General features: G+C 36.2%; 1 protein-coding gene and 1 long non-coding RNA gene across 2 annotated transcripts in view; both read left to right on the forward strand.

Annotated features, from left to right (window-relative positions):
- The window catches only part of PTPN4 (protein tyrosine phosphatase non-receptor type 4), a 363873-nt gene that overhangs the window by 40663 nt on the left and 302129 nt on the right, over positions 1 to 21081 (forward strand).
- On the forward strand, positions 6785 to 13215 carry LOC143677543 (uncharacterized). The gene is made up of 3 exons (XR_013172662.1): positions 6785 to 10102; positions 11231 to 11375; positions 13179 to 13215. It is a non-coding gene; the product is annotated as an uncharacterized LOC143677543 (long non-coding RNA).

The raw sequence follows: 21081 nt of genomic DNA on the forward strand, positions 1-21081 counted from the left end.
TTAAAAGTTCATCATATCTTGCCAGACTTTTTCAATCGTCTCCTTAAAATGCATCCAACATTGTTGTTGCCTTTTTAAATCTTTCTCAGTGGTGTAGCCAGTGTGATGTGGCATGTGCATTTGATCATATCACACCTCTGCTCAGAATTTCTCATTACTTCATTTGCTTGTAGGATAAAATCAAAATTCTTGATCAGCCCCCATCTATCTCTCCAATTTTAACTCCTTATATTCCCATATTAATTAGCACTGTAGCTTGCACATAACATGTGCTAACTGAATCTTGACTAAACTTTAAGCGAATGAAATAAATGAGTTTTCCAAGGAGGTTAAAATTATTTGAGAAGTAGCAATTTTAAAGTAGTGATGATATTCTTTTTCAGATATTTCTTATTCGTGGAAGTAAAATATCATTATCATGAACTCCAAGAATTTCCAAATTGTTTTATTTACATTGGAATTAAAAAATCTCTATACATGGTTCATTTATATTTCCAATTTACCCTACCTTTTCAAACTCAATCCATACAGTTCACTTACAGTGGCCACAGAAGCTGCTAGGGAAACAAGGGCTTTTCACTGGGAAAGGTTTTGTGATTTAAAGAACTCCCCCAGGTGATTCTGATATTGTGACTCACCTTGCATGTGGTTATTTTTATGATTTTGATCCTTTTACATATTGCTTCTAGAAAAAAATGTATAGTCAACAGTTCCTTGTATGCAATTCTGAAATTCCCAGACCTTGAAAAACAAGTTTTTGTAACCAGTTTCAAGTAAAATTTGATCTGATATAAGGCCATTTAGTTCTCATTTATTCCACATACAATGAACATTCTTAAAGTTCTCTAAAGAAAGTTTAAATAGCAATATGATTGAATGCCAAGTACTGTCTGACATCCATACAAGAATGTTATTAATATAAGGTATTTGTGCCATATTATCTCTCTGTAGTTCAAATATTCTGAAATTCAAAACACTCTGGCCCCAGTGGTTTCAGAAAAGGGATTGTAGACCTGAATCAAAATTCAGTACTAACAACTGCCCTAGCAATGGGTGGAAAGTTCTAATTTCTTTTAATTTTAGTTGCTTTTGAGTGGTAATGAATTTTTTTCTGATTTATTTACTAATTTCATTTCTTCTGTCTGTTGTTCAAATTATTTTTTTTCATTTGTCTGTTAGAATCTTAATTTTTTTCCTTACCAATTTATAATCTCTTTAGATATTAACTAATTTTCTATTAGCATAAGTGCATGCTTGAGTCATATTTTTTTTGCATTTAGCATATTAATAGAAAATATTTCAAGTTGAAAACTCAGCCAGTGGTAATGTCAAGTATATGACCATATCCCTTTGCTCAAAATCCTTTAATGGCTTCCTATCTTACTTAGAGTAGAAGCTAAAAGTTTTTACCATGGGTAACAAGACCCTACCTGATCTGTATCCCTGCACGCGTGCGCGCTCTCTCTCTCTCTCTACCTCATTTCTGATCTCCATGATGAAGACTTCTCTGTATGATCTCATTTAATGCTCATAAAAACTCATTTTCTAGATGAGTTGACGCACAGAGAGGTTTGGTAATTTATACAAGGTCATATCATGTGGTAAGGATTTGAACCATAAAATAATCTAATTCTCCACTTCACACCCACTGAAATGAGTATTGTATAAAAACTGTAACATAGTAAGCGTTGGTGAGGATGCAGAGAAATAGAAACCCTTGTGTGTTGTTGGTGGGAATGTGCAGCTACTGTGGAATACAATTTGGTGGTTCCTCAGAAAGTTAAGTACAGAATTACTGTGTGGTCTGGCGGTCCTGCTTCCAGGTATATACCCCCAAGAATTGAAAGCAGGAATCAATCAGATATTTGTAAACCAGTGTTCATAGTAGCATTATTCACAGTAGCCAAAAGGTGAAAGGAACCCAGGTGTTCATTAATGGATGAATGAATAAATAAAATGTAGTGTATACATAAGTGGAATATTACTTAGCCATAAAAAGAATGACGTTCTGATACATCTAACAGCATGGATGAACCCTGAAGATGTCATGTTGAGTGAAATAAGGTAGACACAAAAGGACAAATATTATATGACTTCATGCAAATGGAGTAGCTGGAATATACAGATTTGTAGAAAAGAAACTAGATTACATAGTACCAGATTGGGAAGTTATTGCTTAATGGGTATAGGCATTCAATTTGGAGTGATAGGAAAGTATTGGTAATGAATGGTGGTGCTGATAGCACAATCTTGTATACTTGAACATGGTTAAAATGGGAAATTTTATATTATATATATGTTACCACGATAAATATTAGAAAGCAAACGAAGAAAGACAAACAGGTTGGTTCCTAAGCCCACAGTCTTAATATATTATGCAGTATTGCTTCTCATGTGTAATGATAATTTGTATTTTTACACTTTTGCCGTCTTTGTAGAACCCCTTCTCTGTTTATAATTTAATAGTATTTGTGAATGATTGGCAATTCATTTTCACGAGACTACAAGGACTCATGAAAAGACATTACAGACATAAAATTTTTGCGTGGTGGTATCGCAAGTGTTTGGACTTCATGGAGTGGTTATTTTCTTGATAGTTTCTATTTTATCATGGAAGAAAAAATGACAGCAGCCCTGGTTTTGACCCAGTAAGCTGATTTCTTAGCCATTGAGTCTCAATCTGCAGTTTGAAACCACATTAAACTTGTTGGTGCTATAAACTCTTATTGTTTGTGTTCCGTTAGCAAAGAAAACTGCTTATATGAAATAGTTGCCTTCTAAAGGAAGGATAAAAGCCCTGAACACCTACAAATCATTGTATTGCTTTGGAGAAGATACAGAAAATGCGTTTTATGAAAAGAATTAATTTAGTATGCCGAATTTTATCTCAGTGCTTCTTGCATATTTTAAACACTTTTTTCATAATGTCTTATGAAATTAGTCCTCCAAAAATGCTTTTCTAAAGTACATAATCTTTAGTACATAATATTTCCAAAGCCTTTAAAGAGAGAGAAGTCATTTCTGACATTCTGTCTCTTACATGATACCAAAACATGCTTTGTAACTTAACTGAGTTTACTGAACTTAGAAAGTTTGTAAGGAGAGAAGGAGATAAGAATATGGTATCTCTTCTTAAACATGAATGAAATACATACTTAAAAATTGGCATTCTCAATCTTTTTGTAGATCCTATGCCCAATTTATTGATTTTGTATTCCTATCTCAACCTTTACCACTTCAATCTTTGTTAGAAATGTTACATGATGTTTTTCCAAGTTCATTTTGTTTGGATAGTTTCTTTAATAAATATTCTCTTTTTAAAAATTTGTTTATTAATTAAAAATTAAGAACAAACAAGCAAAAACATTAACATTTAATTCCATTCTACATATATATTCAGTAATTCTCAATATCATCACATAGTTGCATATTCATCATTTCTTGGAACATTTGCATCAATTCAGAAAAAGATATAAAAAGACAACAGAAAAAGAAATAAAACAATAATAGGAAAAAAAAGATTATACATACCATACCACTTACCCCTCACTTTTCATTTATCACTAGCATTTCAGACTAGATTTATTTTACCATTTGTTCCCCCTATTATTTATTTTTATTCCATATGTTCTACTCGTTTCTTGACAAGATAGATAAAAGGAGCATCGGACACAAGGTTTTCACCATCACATAGTCACATTGTGACAGTATATCATTATTCAGTCATCCTCAAGAGACATGGCTACTGGAACACAGCTCTACATTTTCAGGCAGTTCCCTCCAGCCTCTCCATTGCATCTTGAATAACAAGATGATATCTACTTGATGCATAAGAATAACCTCCAAGACACCCTCTCTACTCTGTTTGGAATCTCTCAGCCACTAACACTTTGTCTCATTTCACTCTTCCCTCTTGTGGTCAAGAAGGTTTTCTCAATCCCTTGATGCTAAGTCTCAACTCATTCTAGGGTTCTTCTCAATCCCTTGATGCTGAGTCTCAGCTCATTCCAGGATTTCTGTCCCATGTTGCCAGGAAGGTCCACACCCCTGGGAGTCACATCCCACGTAGACAGGGGGAGGGTGGTGAGATTGCTTGTTGTGTTGGCTGGAGAGAGAGGCCACATCTGAGCAACAAAAGAGGCTCTCTTGAGGGTGACTCTTAGGCCTAAATTTTAAGGAGGCTTGACCTATCCTTTGTGGGGTTAAGTTTCATAGGAACAAACCCCAAGACTGGGGGCTCAGCCTATAGCTCTGGTTGTCCACACTGCTTGTGAGAATATCAAGAATTCAACGTGGGGAAGTTGCATTTCTCCCCGTTCTCACCATTACCCGAAGGGGGCTTTGCAAATATTTTTCCACTCACTGATCGAATCACTCTGGGATTCATCGAGGCATCACTCTGGACAAACCAACAAAATCTCATGTCCTACCTGAGATTCCAAGTACTTATGGTGTTCAGTCAAACTATCTATGTAAGTTATATTAGGAAATGCACTAGTCAAAATATAAATTTTGTAACAAACATTTTTTGCTTTAGTTTCACACATAAGGTGACATTTTAAAATATTAATTACCATCTATTTTCAGCACCCTGCAGTGACATTCCTTTGTTCTTCCTCATGCAAAAACATTTTTAAAATTTGTACATGTAGTCACAATTATTATACACTCGAGGCATTACTAGCTTATACCATCTCAATCTTTAACATCTATCTTTCTTTCTGATTTCATTTATGTCAGCCCTCCTCCCTCTGTCATTCTCACATGAAACTTCATTCTGTATTTTAACACAATTGTACTACAGTTAGGTAGTATTGTGCTGTCCATTTCTGAGTTTTTGTATCCAGTCCTGTTGCACAGTCTGTATCCCTTCAGCTCCAATTACCCAATATCTTACCCTATTTCTATCTCCTGATGGTCTCTGTTACCAACGAAATATTCCAAGTTTATTCACTAATGTCAGTTCATATCAGTGAGACCATACAGTATTTGTCCTTTAGTTTTTGGCTAGACTCACTCAGCATAATGTTCTCAAGGTCCATCCATGTTGTTACATACTTCACAAGTTTATTCTGTCTTAAAGCTGCATAATATTCCATCGTATGTATATACCACAATTTGTTTAGCCACTCCTCTGTTGATGGACATTTTGGCTGTTTCCATCTCCTTGCAATTGTAAATGATGCTGTTATAAACATTGGTGTGCAAATGTCCGTTTGTGTCTTTGCCCTTATGTCCTCTGAGTAGATACCTAGCAATGGTATTGCTGGGTCATATGGCAATTCTATATTCAGCCAAACTGCCTTCCACAGCGGTTGCATCATTTGACGTTCCCACCAGCAGTGAATAAGTGTGCCTCTTTCTCCACATCCTCTCTAGCACTTTTCATTTTTTGTTTTGTTGATAATGGCCATTCTGGTGGGTGTGAGATGATATCTCATTGTGGTTTTGATTTGCATTTCTCTAATGGCCAGGGTTGTTGAACATCTCCTCATGTGCCTTTTGGGCATTTGTATTTCCTCTTCTGAGAAGTGTCTGTTCAAGTCTTTTCCCCATTTTGTAATTGGATTGGCTGTCTTTTTGTTGTTGAGTTGAACAATCTCTTTATAAATTCTGAATATTAGACCTTTATCTGATATGTCATTTCCAAATATTGTCTCCCATTGTGTAGGCTGTCTTTTTACTTTCTTGATGAAGTTCTTTGGTGTACAAAAGTGTTTCATTTTGAGGAGTTCCCATTTCTTTCTTTCTTTCTTCAGTGCTCTTGCTTTAGGTGTAAGGTCTATAAAACTGCCTCCAGTTATAAGATTTATAAGATATTTCCCTATATTTTCCTCTAACTGTTTTATGGTCTTAGACCTAATGTTTAGATCTTTGATCCATTTTGAGTTAACTTTTGTATAGGGTGTGAGATACGGGTCCTCTTTCGTTCTTTTGCATATGGATATCCAGTTCTATAGGCACCATTTATTGAAGAGAGTGTTCTGTCCCAGGTGAGGTGGCTTGACTGCCTTATCAAGATCAAATGTCCATAGATGAGAGGGTCTATATCTGAACATTCTGTTTGATTCCATTGGTCAATATATCTATCTTTATGCCAGTACCATGCTGTTTTGACCACTGTGGCTTCATAATATGCCTTAAAGTCAGGCAGCGTGAGACCTCCAGCTTCTTTTTTTTCCCTCAAGATACTTGTAGCAATTTGGGGCACGCTGCCCTTCCAGATAAATTTGGTTGTTGGTTTTTCTATTTCTGAAAAGTAAGTTTTGGGATTTTGATTGTTATTGTGAAAGACCAGCAAATTTTTTTTTGTTGTTGTTCAGAAAGTTCTTAGCCTAATAATTGCTAAGAAAGCAAAATAATTGCTGGTGGAGAAGAAGGGAGCATCAAGGCTAAAAGATGATGCCACACACAACAGGGAGAGTTGGGGGGGTAAGGGGTGGGAGGAGAGAGGGAGAGAGGGAGAGAGAGAGAGAGAGAGAGAGAGAGAGAGAGAGAGGGAGGAAGGGAGGGAGGGAGGGAGGGAGAGAGAGAGAGAGAGAAGTTAACTACTAAAGTTTGTTTCTAATATGTACGTAATAAGCTATAGATAGGAAAAAGAGACAGTGGTTCTATGGCTCCCTAAAATTATTTTTATCTGTTCTAGCATGACCTTTCACTAAATTATTTATAAATTTCTTTCCCCAACTAAAGTGAGTTCCTTAAAGGCAGAGATGTAGAACTCATGTTTATATCTCCAGTATCTAGTAGTGTCTAGCAACTAGGAGCTGTTTATCTGTACTCATGGATACACAGTTGCTTCGAGGACACAAGTTTAAGGAACTCTGTGGACCTCAGTGGGTCTCTCTCTCTCTCTCTCTCTCTGTCACACACATACACTACGCTCTTTTTTTTTTTTAGGTTGGTATTATAACGTTTATTGAAATAATGCTGTGGGTTAAAAGAAATAGCAAAGAACCAAAGAATTAAAATACAAGCTATGTAAAATCCTAACTATACTATGTAAGTAGGATATAATGAGCTATAAAAGAATAAAAAAGAAAAACCTCAGATGAATATATTTGATGTAAGAAATAGGAGAAATTAGAAAACTATGTTTACCATACAGTTAATAATGAATATAAAGTCTATTTTGGCATTGTAATTCAGCAATTTTTGCAGGTCAGTAACAATTGGTTAGAAGATATCCAAATCCCTAAAGGACATATGAAAAATGTTGCCTGTTATCAATGAATCAGTGTACATGCAGGTCAAATGCATTCATGTCAAATGATTGATTTTGCACAGGATTTCTTGGGATACTTTTTTGTTATAGCATACTATTTCATAAAAAGCTTCTTAATAAATTAATGCATAGTAACTACTATATACGTGCATTTGGTACATGTAAATATAAAGAGATAAGTTTTAGAACAAAACTATTGCCATGTTTGATTTTTTTTTTCCTTCTACACAGTGTCACATGGTTTCAGTAGCACTTTCCTAAGGGAATGCGGCCTGTTCTGGTATATTGCCTAGTTTACTTCAGGAGACTTGGGGAACCTTCATTGTTATATAGAATTATACCAACAAGCTAAGTTATTCAGTTCAGTATCTTATACTACCAGCATTTCATTTATAGTTACATGCAAAGCATTGTATTGTAATTTAAGAGAAGCAGACTTTTCATTTGAGAACATTCCATGAAAAAGAATAAGTATAAAGAATTGTGAACTCTCCAGAAAATGTTCTGGGAGTAGCTCATTGTTTAATGATTTTGGATAACACTGGTTTTACTGATTCTGATTTTGTTAAATCTAAAAACGAAATTTGAAAGGAATATATTTTTTTACTATTTCCTTAAGTCTTTTTATTTTGAAAAATTTCAAACCTATGAAAATTGTAAAAAATAGTACATTGGACACCCATATGCCTTTCAGATACATTCGCAAATTACTAAAAAGTTTTGCCACTTTGCTTTTTTTTTCCTTTCTCTGTCAATAATTTTTAATTTCTGTACCACTTGAGAATTACCGATATCACGATTATAGGACACCTAAATATTTCAGCATGCAAACATTCTGCTCAGAACAAAAACATTCTCCTACAAAAAGACACACGATCACGTTCAGGAAAGGTGGTACTGACACAATATTATTTTCTAAAATACATTCCATATTCAGATTTCTCCAGTTGTCCGAATAGTATCTTTTATCTTTTTTTAAAATCTGTGATTGAGTCAAGGCTTATGTGTTGTATTTGTTTATGTCTTTTCCCCAGCCTTCTACTGCTCTTTCTAGTTTTACCCTCTTCCCTCTTTGCACTAGTTTGAAAGTATTATGTACTCTGGAAAAGCCATGTTTTTTTTAAAAATATTTTTATTAATAAAACAACATACAAACACGCAAATGTTCTTAACATACAAACATTCCATACATGGGAACAATCATTGGCTCACAGTATTATCATATAGTTGTGTATTCATTGCCATGATCAATTTTTTGAACATTTGTATCACTCCAGAAAAAGAAGTAAAAAAGAAAAAACTCATACATACCATACCCCTTACCCTTCCCTCTCATTGACCACTAGTATTTCCATCTACTCAACTTATTTTAACCTTTGTTCCCCCTATTATTTGTTAATTTTTTACCCATATTTTTACTCATCTGTTCATACCCTAGTAAAAAGGAGCATCAGACACAAGATTTTCACAGTCACACAGTCACATTGTAAAAGCTCTATCATTATACAATCATCTTCAAGAAACAAGGCTATTGGAACACAGCTCTACAGTTCAGGTACTTTCCTCCAGCCACTCCAATACACCATAAACTAAAAAGGGGATATCTATGTAATACGGAAGAGTAACCTCCAGGATAACCTCTCGACTCTGTTTGAAATCTCTCAGCCACTGACACTTCATTTTTTCTCATTTCTCTGTTTCCTCTTTTGGTCAAGAAGGTTTTCTCAGTCCCTTGATCCTGGGTTCCCGCGCATCCCAGGATTTCTACCCCACGTTGCTAGGGAGGTTTACGTCTTTGGGAGTCATATCCCATGTAGGGAGGGAAGGCAGTGATTTCACTTGGCGTGTTTGCTTAGAGAGAGGGACCACATCCGAGCAGTGAATCTCTGGGGGTGACTCTTAGGTATAATTTTAAGTAGGCTTAGCCTATCTTTTGCAGGGATAAGTTTCATATGGGAGAACTCCAAGATTGAGGGCTCGGCCTGTTGATTTGGTTGTCCTCACTGCTTGTGAGAATATCAGAAATTCTCCAAATGGGGAAGTTAAATATTTCCCCCTTTCTTCCTGTCCCCCCAAGGGGGCTTTGCAAATACTTCTTTAATTACTGGAATTTATCAGGGTACCACACTAACCTGGACAAACCAACAAAATCTTATACCCTATTCAAGATTCCATGTACTTACAGTGTTAACTAAACTGACCATACAAGTTAAATTAGGAAATGCACTACCCAAGATATAAATTTTATACCAAATGAACATCTCTCCCTTTAGTCTCACACAGAGGCTGAAGTTTAAAACATGGATGATAGTATCCTTTACCTAGTCTTCTGTTGTATCTTAGTCCTGTCCAGATCAGCTTTATTCATGTCTCTACTCAATGTCTGATCACTTAGAAAAGCCATGTTTCAATCCTGATTCAGTCTTGTGGGGGCAACCTTTTTTTTAAATCATGATTCAATACTGTAGGTCAGAAATGTTTGATTAGATTATCTCCATGGAGATGTGGCATGTTCAATTGTGGGTATAACTCTTTAATTAGATGGAGATGTAACTCCACCAATTCTAGGTGAGTCATGATCACTGGAGTCCTTTGAAAGAGGAAACATTTTGGAGAGAGTCAAAGCCTACAGAAACAACAGGACCAGCAGAGAGAGAGCTGACACAGATGCTTGGAGCCCAGCAGATGACACCATGAGATGTTAAGCAAGCCAGAACCCAAGAGATAAGTCAGCACCAGAGAAGCAAAGTGAGGAACCCCCACAGGAGCAGAGTCTGAAAGCAATGGAGCCCAGGAGCAAGGGACCAGTAGATGCCAGCCACATGACTACCCAGCTGACAGAGGTGTTCCTGATGCATCGACCTTTCTTGAGTTAAGGTATCTTTCCCTGGATGCCTTAGTTTGAACATTTTTATAGGCTTAGAACTATAAACGTATAACTCATTAAATTCCTCTTTATAAAAGCCATTCCAATTCTGGTATGTAGCATTCTGGCAGCTTGCAAAGTAACAAACCACATTTCAAGCACTCAGTAATAATATCCGTCATGGTTACTGTATAGGACCATGTAAATTAAAGAGCATCAAAAGTTCTATCGTTTTACAGTTGAAGAAATTGAGACTCAGAAAGATGAAGTGAAATGACTTGCATTGTCAGTGCAAAATATAAGATGTTAACATTTATAATGAATCAATGGCTTACCAGGTATTTTTGCTAATAATAATAACATGCTTAATTAAGACTGAATTTTTTTTCTTTTCTAAATTCTATATAAGAGTAGCATGGTAACATAAATATTTATATTTTGAGAGCTTGGTAATTGGTTGAATTGGGGGGTTGCCTTATTTTTGCCACTTTGCCCATTCATTTGCACATTTTGCACTAAGTTCCATTGAACATTGTCTTAAGTTAATGGAAAAGGTTAGAAAACAAAATAAAACGATACAACACTGATACTGATTCTCAGTCCACCTGTAATCCTTCATTAATATTACAAAGGTGTAGGATCCATGAGTTATTCTTTCTGCCCTTAATATAAAACACCCCTCAGTGTGTGTGATTGTGGTTTCTTTTGTCCTTCAGATTTGGTGGTGGTTTATTGAGGGGCAGATTGAGTAAAGAAAAAGGAGAATGCATTGGATCAGATTGAAGATATATAAAATTTCACAAATAGAGGTGTCTCTTTTTCAGTGATATCTTCCATTAATTTAAAGGTTGTTTTAGTAGTTGACTTTGAAAAGAACCATCAGTAAGAATACTTTCAGCATGCGGAAGTAGAAGTAATTTCATTATGATGTAGTGGAGATGGTACCATCTATAAGATTAGACAGATCTGGATTCAAGTGCTACTTTATTACTTTTGCCTGTGTAACCTTGGGCAAGCCACTTAATCCTTCCCAGGGGATTAAAATAATTTTCTTTCATTGTTTTAAGAATTAAATGGCAGAAAGTGAGATGTTCTAGCTAGTATTATCTAAAACAAGAACCATTTTATTATGCTTACAGATTCTGTGAGTCAGGAATTCAGACAGTACACAGGAGTAATGGCTCTTCTCTGCTTCTCAATATCCTGGTTACTCAGCTGGGGCTGGTGGATCACCTACCAAGATTGCTTCTTCATATATGTAATGTTCAAAGGGACTAACAACAGGTATGGTTCTCCATCTGGCTTGAACTTCTCATATTAGCTGAATTCTGAGTATTCCAAGAGAGCTGGATGGAAGCTGATGGCCATTTCTGACCTAGTTCCAGAAATAGTATAGTATCCCATCTACTATACTGTTAGTCAAAGCAGTTACAAGTCTTGAGTGACATAGATTCAAGAGAGGTGACATAGATCTCCTAATTCTTGGTGGGTAGAGGGTCTGTCATTAAAAAAAAGAAAAAAGCAACATAAGTCGGAGTTTCTAGTTTCTAGTAGTCTCAGTTTGGTTTCCTCATCTCTTCTGTTTTCTTCTGCTTGCTTTATTGAGGAAAAAAGAGGCTGCTAAACTTTTTTACAGTTTGTTGAAGGAAAGGAACATGCAGATTAGGGTTTCTCAGTTTTGTTACTAACATATTGGGCCAGGTAATTCTTTGTTGTGGGGAGCTGTCTGGTGCTTTGCAGGATGTTTAGCAGCATCTCTGGCCTCTACTCACAGGATGCCAGTAGCACCTTCCCATGTTGTGACAATGAAAATGCCTCCAGACATTGTCAGATGTTCCCTGGAGGGTTACATTCACCCCCAGTTGAGAACCACTGCTCTACACTAGCACTTCTCAAAGTGCAAACCACCCACATCAGTATCACATGTAGGATTTAAAAGTATTATTTCCTCAGAATTTCTGTATTTGGGGCCTGGATATCTACAAGTTTTAAAGCTCCCCTAGTGGTTCTAATGCACTAAGTGTGGGAAACATTGATCTAGGCCATCCTCAAAAACTATGTGACTCACAGGTCTACAAGTAAAATTGTTGCTAACGTGCTTATGTGACTCATAGGCCTACAAGTAAAATTATTGCTGAAGTGCTTTTTTAATTAGTAGTATGCTAGCTTCAGGTCAAATTAATGGCATAGTAAAGTTGTTAAATGTCCTCTATATGTATACTTCATATTGTTCTGGATTCCATATATAATTAATGTAAATAGCACATTCTTGCCCATTTTATAAGACTGGTGTTTTGTTTTTGTTTTTCGTATTTTGGCATGGGCAGGCCCCGGAAATCGAACCCAGCATGGCAAGTGAGAATTCTGCCACTAAGCCACCATTGCACTGCCCAAGACCCGTGTTTTTAATAGTAATTATTTCTCTGAATTTTGTTCTGAAATTTTTCAAACATAGAAAAATTAAGAGAATGATAAAATGAACACTTGCTTACTTACCACTTAAAATCAAGAGTTCAAGGGTGGTGTGACAGTGGCTCAGTGGCAGATTTCTCACCTGCCATGCCGGAGCCCTGGGTTTGGTTCCCAGTGCCTGCCCATGTTAAAAGAAAAAAAAAAAATCAAGAGTTCAGGTTTTGCCATAATTTTGTTTATCAGTTTGTCTTATGTGTGTGAGGGGGAAAGAGCACACGAGAGAGTATCAGAAACCTTCATGGTGAGTATGAAATCAGAGAACTGGGTATAGTGCTGTCAGTTTCACTCACAATAAGATGCCTGCTTTCATTTCTTCTGGGTATATACCTAGTAGCAAGATTGCCAGTTCATATGGTAATTTTATGCTTAGCTTCCTGAGGAACTGCCAAACTGTCTTCCACAGCGGCTATACTATTTTATTTTCCCAGCAGCAATGGATGACTGTTTTTGTTTCTCCACATCCTCTCCAATGCTTGTTAATTTTCTGTTATTTTAGTAGAAGCCACTCCAGAGGGTATGAAATATCTCATTGTGGTTTTGGTTTGTATTTTCCTATTAGTTAATGATGTTGAACACCTCTTCATGTGTGTTTTTTTTTTTTTTTTACATGGACAGGCACTGGGAATCAAACTTGGGTCTCTGGCATGACAGGTGAGAACTCTGCCATTGAGCCACCATCACATTGCTCTTTTTAGCGATTTTTATATCTTCTCTGGAGAACTGTCTATTCAAGTTTCTTGCTATTTTTAAATTAGATTGTTTTTCTTTTCATTGTTGAGTTATAGAATGTTGTGCTGGTTTGAAAGGATTTATGTACCTAGAAAAGCCATGTTTTTCATCCTAATCAATCTTGTGAGAGCAACTGTTTCTTCTAATCCCTATTCAGTACTCTGGGTTGGAAACGTAAGTTATCTCCACAGAAATGTGACTCAATCAGTTGTGGGTATTAAACTTGATTAGATGGAGGCGTGTTTCCACCCATTCTTGTGGGTATTGATTAGTTTACTGGGATCCTATTAAAAAAGGAGACATTTTTGGAGAGAGTGCCTTTTGAGAATGATGAGAAAGCCCCAGCAGAGCCACGAGGCAGAGAGAACCACAGAGTCTACCAGGCAGTGACCTTTGGAGATTCTGAGAGAGCAGAGAAGGATGACAGAAAGATGAGAGCCATGCAGCAGAGTCCACCAGCCAGCAACCTTTAGAGATGAGGAGAATGCCCCTGGGGTAGCTTCGTGAGGCCTGGAGAGGAAGCTAGCAGATAATGCTGTGCTCTCCATGTGCCTTTCCACTTAAGAGAGAAACCCTGAGCTTCATTGGCCTCCTTGAATCAAGGTATATTTCACTGGATGCCTTAGATTGGACATTTCTATAGACTTGCTTTAATTGGAACATTTCAATGGCCTTAGAACTGTTAACTTTTAACTTATTAAATTCCCCTTTTTAAAAAACCATTCCTTTCCTGGTATATTGCATTCTGGCAGCTAACAAACTAAAACAGATATCATTACACATTCTGGATATTGAACCCTTTTCAGATATGTGGTTTCCAAATATTTTCTTCCATTGAGTAGGTTGTTTTTTCACTTTCATGATAAAGTCCTTTGATGCACAAAAGTTTAAATTTACATGTCCCATTTATGTTTTTTTTTCTTTTGTTGCTTGTACTTTGGGTGTAAAGTCTAAGAAAACTTTGCCTAAATACAAGACCCTAAAGATGCATCTGTACATTTTCTTCTAGGAGTTTTATTATCCTGGCTTTTATATTTAGGTCTTTGATCTATTTTGTGTTAATTTTTGTATATGGATATCTTTTGCATATGAATATCCGGTTTTCTTGGCATCATTTGTTAAAAAGACTGTTCTTTCCCAATTTAGTGGACTTTGCAGCCTTGTCAAAAATCAATTGAAAAACAAAAAATCAATTGGTCCTGGATATGAAGGTCTATTTCTGAACTCTCAGTTAAATTCCGTTGATCTATATATATGTCACTGTGCTAGTAACATGCTGTCTTACCACTGTAGCTTTGTAATATGCTCTAAAGTCAGAAAGTGTGAGTCCTCCAATTTTGTTTCTGTTTTTCAAGATTTTTTTTGCTTTTTAGAGTCCCTTATCTTTCCAAATAAATTTGATAGTTGCCTTTTCCATTTCTGCAGTCTAGACTGTTGGAATTGCTTTGAGTCTGTAAATCATTTTGGGCAAAACTGACATCTTAACAATATTCAGTCTTATAATCCATGAAGATGGAAGGTACTTCCATTTATCTAGGCCATTTTTGATTTCTTCTAGCAGTGTTTTTTGTAGTTTTCTGTGTACAAGCCCTTTACATCCTTGGTCAAGTTTAATCCTAGACATTTGGTTCTTTTAGTTGCTATTGTAAATGGGATTTCTTTCTTGGTTTCCTCCTCACATTGCTCATTACTAGTGTATAGAAACACTTCTGATTATTGCATGTTGATCTTGTACCCCGCCACTTTGCTGAATTCGTTTATTAACTCTAGTAGCTTTGTTGTAGATTTTTGGATACTTTCTGTATATAGGATCATGTCATCACATAGTGAAAGTTCTACTTCCTTCCAATTTGGGTGCCTTTTTTTTTTCCACTTGCCTAATTGTTCTGGATAGATCTTCCAGGACAATGTTGGAATAACAATGGTGACAGTGAGCATAGTTGTCTTGTTTCAGATCTTAGAAGGAAAGCTTTTGGTTTCATCATTGAGTATAATTTAGCTTTGGGTTTGTCACATATGCCCTTTATCATGTTGAGGAAGTTTCCTTCTACTCATATTTTTTAAAGTGTTTTTCTCAAGAAAGAATGCTGAATTTTGTCAAATGCCTGTTTTTTTTATGTCAGGTGAGATTGTACCAGTTTGAAAATGAAAAGGTTTATGTACCCTAGAAAAGCCGTGTTTTAATCCTAATCAACTTTGCGGGAGCAACAGTTACTTCTAATCCCTATTTAGTACTGTATAATGGAAACTTTAATCAAATTATCTCCATGTAGATGTGACTCAGTTGATTATCAAATATCCTAATCAAGTATTAAACTTGATTCCATTTGGGTCTTGATTAGTTTACTGGAATCCTATAAAAGAAGAAGTGTTTTAGAGAAAGCTTCAGAAAGCTGCAGCAGAGCCAAGCAGAGCCATGAGACTGAGAGAACTACAGAGTCCACCAGTCAGTGACCTTTGGAGATTCTGAGAGAGCAAAGAAGGACAACAGAACACCGCAGAACCATGAAGCAGAGAGTCCACCAGCCAGCGACCCTTGGAGGTGAAGAAGGAAAACGCCTCCCAGGGAGCTTCATGAAACAAGATACCAGAAGAGAAAGCTAGCAGACTTTGCCATTTGCCCTTCCAGCCGAGTGAGAAACCCTGAATGTCACCAGCCTTCTTTTTTTTTTTTTTTTAATTAATTAAAAAAATTAACATTTAGAAATCATTCCATTCTACATATACAATCAGTAATTCTTAATATCATCACATAGATGCATATTCATTGTTTCTTAGTACATTTGCATCGATTTAGAAAAAGAAATAAAACGATAATAGAGAGAAAAAAAGAAAAAAAGAAGAAAAAAAACCAAAACTATACCTCAGATGCAGCTTCATTCAGTGTTTTAACCTAATTACTTACAATTAGGTAGTATTGTGCTGTCTATTTCTGAGTTTTTGTATCCACTCTTGTTGCACAGTCTGTATCCCTTCAGCTCCAATCACCCATTATCGTACCCTATTTCTATCTCCTGATGGTCTCTATTACCAATGACATATTCCAAGTTTATTCTCTAATGTCGGTTCACATCAGTTGGACCATACAGTATTTGTCCTTTAGTTTTTGGCTAGTCTCACTCAGCATAATGTTCTCTAGGACCATCCATGTTATTACATGCTTCATAAGTTTATTTTGTCTTAAAGCTGCATAGTATTCCATCGTATGTATATACCACAGTTTGTTTAGCCACTCGTCTGTTGATGGACATTTTGGCTGTTTCCATCTCTTCGCAATTGTAAATAACGCTGCTATAAACATTGGTGTGCAAATGTCCGTTTGTGTCTTTGCCCTTAAGTCCTTTGAGTAGATACCTAGCAATGGTATTGCTGGTTCGTATGGCAATTCTAAATTCAGCTTTTTGAGGAACCGCCAAACTGCCTTCCACAGTGGTTGTACCATTTGACATTCCCACCAACAGTGGATAAGTGTGCCTCCTTCTCCGCATCCTCTCCAGCACTTGTCATTTTCTGTTTTGTTGATAATGGCCATTCTGGTGGGTGTGAGATGGTACCTCATTGTGGTTTTGATTTGCATTTCTCTAATGGCCAGGGTCGTTGACCGTCTCCTCATGTGCCTTTTGGCCATTTGTATTTCCTCTTCTGAGAGGTGTCTGTTCAAGTCTTTTTCCCATTGTGTAATTGGGTTGGCTGTCTTTTTGTTGTTGAGTTGAACAATCTCTTTATAAATTCTGGATACTAGACCTTTATCTGATATGTCATTTCCAAATATTGTCTCCCATTGTGTAGGCTGTCTTTCTACTTTCTTGATGAAGTTCTTTGATGTACAAAAGTGTTTAATTTTGAGGAGCTTCCATGTATTTATTTCTTTCTTCAGTGCTCTTGCTTTAGGTTTAAGGTCCATAAAACCGCCTCCAACTGTAAGATTCATAAGATATCTCCCAACATTTTCCTCTAACTGTTTTATGGTCTTAGACCTAGTGTTTAGATCTTTGATCCATTTTGAGTTAACTTTTGTATAGAGTGTGAGATACGGGTGCTCTTTCATTCTTTTGCATGTGGATATCCAGTTCTCTAGGCACCATTTATTGAAGAGACTGTTCTGTCCCAGGTGAATTGGCTTGACTGCCTTATCAAAGATCAAATGTCTATAGATGAGAGGGTCTATATCTGAGCACTCTATTCGATTCCATTGGTCGATATATCTATCTTTATAGCAGTACCATGCTGTTTTGACCACTGTGGCCTCATAATATGCCTTAAAGTCCGGCAGCGTGTGACCTCCAGCTTCGTTTTTTTTTCCTCAAGATACTTTTAGTGATTCGGGGCACCCTGCCCTTCCAGATAAATTTGCTTATTGGTTTTTCTATTTCTGAAAAATAAGTTGTTGGGATTTTGATTGGTATTGCATTGAATCTGTAAATCAATTTAGGTAGGATTGACATCTTAACTATATTTAGTCTTCCAATCCATGAACACGGTATGCCCTTCCATCATTTAGGTCTTCTGTGATTTCTTTTAACAGTTTTTTGTAGTTTTCTTTGTGTAGGTCTTTTGTCTCTTTAGTTAAATTTATTCCTAAGCATTTTATTCTTTTAGTTGCAATTGTAAATGGAATCCGTTTCTTGATTTCCCCCTCAGCTTGTTCATTGCTAGTGTATAGAAATGCTACAGATTTTTGAATGTTGATCTTGTAACCTGCTACTTTGCTGTACTCATTTATTCGCTCTAGTAGTTTTGCTGTGGATTTTTCAGGGTTTTCGACGTATAGTATCATATCATCTGCAAACAGTGATAGTTTTACTTCTTCCTTTCCAATTTTGATGCCTTGTATTTCTTTTTCTTGTCTAATTGCTCTGGCTAGATCCTCCAACACGATGTTGAATAACAGTGGTAATAATGGACATCCTTGTCTTGGTCCTGATCTTAGGGGGAAAGTTTTCAGTTTTTCCCCATTGAGGATCATATTAGCTGTGGGTTTTTTCATATATTCCCTTTGTCATTTTAAGGAAGTTCCCTTGTATTCCTATCCTTTGAAGTGTTTTCAACAGGAAAGGTTGTTGAATTTTGTCAAATGCGTTCTCTGTATCAGTGGAGATGATCATGTGATTTTTCTGCTCTGATTTGTTGATATGGTGTATTACATTAATTGATTTTCTTATGTTGAACCATCCTTGCATACCTGGGATGAATCCGACTTGGTCATGATGTATAATTCTTTTAATGTGTTGCTGGATTCTATTTGCTAGAATTTTACATCTATATTCATTAGAGAGATTGGTCTGTAGTTTTCTTTTTTTGTAATATCTTTGCTTGGTTTTGGTATGAGGGTGATTTTGGCTTCATAGAATGAATTAGGTAGCTTTCCCTCCACTTCAATTTTTTTGAAGAGTTTGAGCAGGATTGGTACTAATTCTTTGTGGAATGTTTGGTAGAATTCACATGTGGAGCCATCTGGTCCTGGACTTTTCTTTTTTGGAAGGTTTTTAATGACTGGTTCAGTTTCTTTATTGTGATTGGTTTGTTGAGGTCATCTATTTCTTCTTGAGTCAAAGTTGGTTGTTCATGCCTTTCTAGGAAGTTGTCCATTTCATCTCCATTGTTGTATTTATTGGCATAAAGTTGTTCATAGTATCCTGTTATTACCTCCTTTATTTCTGTGGGGTCAGTGGTTATGTCTCCTCTTCCATTTCTGATCTTATTTATTTGCATCCTCTTTCTTCTTCTTTTTTGTCAATCTTGCTATGGGCCCATCAATCTTATTGATTTTCTCATAGAACCAATTTCTGGTTTTATTGATTTTCTCAATTGTTTTCATGTACTCAATTTCATTTATTTGTGCTCTAATCTTTGTTATTTCTTTCCTTTTGCTTGCTTTGGGGTTAATTTCCTGTTCTTTCTCCAGTTCTTCCAAATGGACAGTTAATTCTTGTATTTTTGCCCTTTCTTCTTTTTTTTTATAGGCATTTAGGGCAATAAATTTCCCTCTTAGCACTGCTTTGCTGCATCCCATAAATTTTGATATGTTGTGTTTTCATTTTCATTTGCCTCGAGATATTTACTGATTTCTCTTGTAATTTGTTCCTTGACCCACTGATTGTTTGAGAGTGTGTTGTTGAGCCTCCATGTATTTGTGAATTTTCTGGCGCTCTCCCTATTACTGATTTCCAACTTCATTCCTTTATGATCTGAGGAAGTATGATTTCAATCTTTATAGATTTGTTGAGACTTGCTTTGTGACCCAGCATATGGTCTATCTTTGAGAATGATCCGTGGGCACTTGAAAAAAAGGTGTATCCTGCAGTTGTTGGGTGTAATGTCCTATAAATGACTGTTAAGTCTAGCTCATTTATTGTAATATTCAAAATCTTTTTCTTTATTGATCCTCTGTCTAGATGTTCTGTTCATTGATGAGAGTGGGGAGTTGAAGTCTCCAACTATTATGGTAGATGTGTCTATTTCCCTTTTCAGTGTTTGCAGTGTTTGCCTCATGTATTTTTGGGCATGCTCGTTTGGTGCATAAATAGTTATGATTATTATGCCTTCATGTTCCTTTTATTAGTAGATAGTGTCCTTCTTTGTCTCTTTTAACTGTTTTACATTTGAAGTCTAATTTGTTGGATGTTAGTATAGCTACTCTTGCTCTTTTCTGGTTGTTATTTGCATGGAGTATCTTTTCCCAACCTTTCACTTTCACCCTATGTTTATCTTTGGGTCTAAGATGTTTTTCCTGTAGACAGCATATAGAAAGATCCTGCTTTTTAATCCATTCTGCCAGTCTATGTCTTTTGATTGGGGAGTTCAATCCATTAACAGTTAGTGTTATTACTGTTTGAGTAGTACTTTCCTCTACCATTTTGCCTTTTGTATTTTATATGTCATATCTAATTTTCCTTCTTTCTACACTCTACTCCACACCTCTCTCTTCTGTCTTTTCGTATCTTTCTCTAGTGCTCCCTTTAGTATTTCTTGCAGAGCTGGTCTCTTGGTCACAAATTCTCTCAGTGATTATTTGTTTGAAAATGTTTTAATTTCTCCCTCATTTTTGAAGGACAATTTTGCTGGGTATAGAATTCTTGGTTGGCAGTTTTTCTCTTTTAGTAATTTAAATATATCATCCCACTGTCTTCTCGGCCTTCATGGTTTCTGCTGAGAAATCTACACATAGTCTTATTGGGTTTCCCTTGTATGTGATGGATTGCTTTTCTCTTGCTGCTTTCAAGATCCTCTCTTTCTCTTTGACCTCTGACATTGTGACTAGTAGTGTCTTGGAGAATGTCTATTTGGATCTATTCTCTTTGGGGTGTGCTGTACTTCTTGGATCTGTAATTTTAGGTCTTTCATAAGAGTTGGGAAATTTTCAGTGATAATTTCTTCCATTAGTTTTTCTCCTCCTTTTCTCTTCTCTTCTCCTGCCGGGACACCCACAACACGTATATTTGTGCGCTTCATATTATCATTCAGTTCCCTGAATTCCTGCTTATATTTTTCCCTATAGTTTCTGTTTCTTGTTGGATTTCAGGTGTTCCATCCTCCAGTTCACTAATCCTAACCTCTGTCTCTTGAAATCTACCATTGTAGGTTTCCATTGTTTTTTTATCTCTTCTACTGTGCCTTTCATTCCCATAAATTCTGTGATTTGTTGTTTCAGACTTTCGATTTCTTGTTTTTGTTCATTCCTTACATTCTTTATATTCTCCCTCAATTCATTGTTTTTGTTTTTAATGAAGTTTTCCATGTCTGTTTGTATATTCTCAATGAGTTGTTTCAGCTCCTGTGATCTCATTTG

This window comes from Tamandua tetradactyla, chromosome 3 (assembly GCF_023851605.1).
Source record: "Tamandua tetradactyla isolate mTamTet1 chromosome 3, mTamTet1.pri, whole genome shotgun sequence".
Classification (NCBI taxonomy): domain Eukaryota; kingdom Metazoa; phylum Chordata; class Mammalia; order Pilosa; family Myrmecophagidae; genus Tamandua; species Tamandua tetradactyla.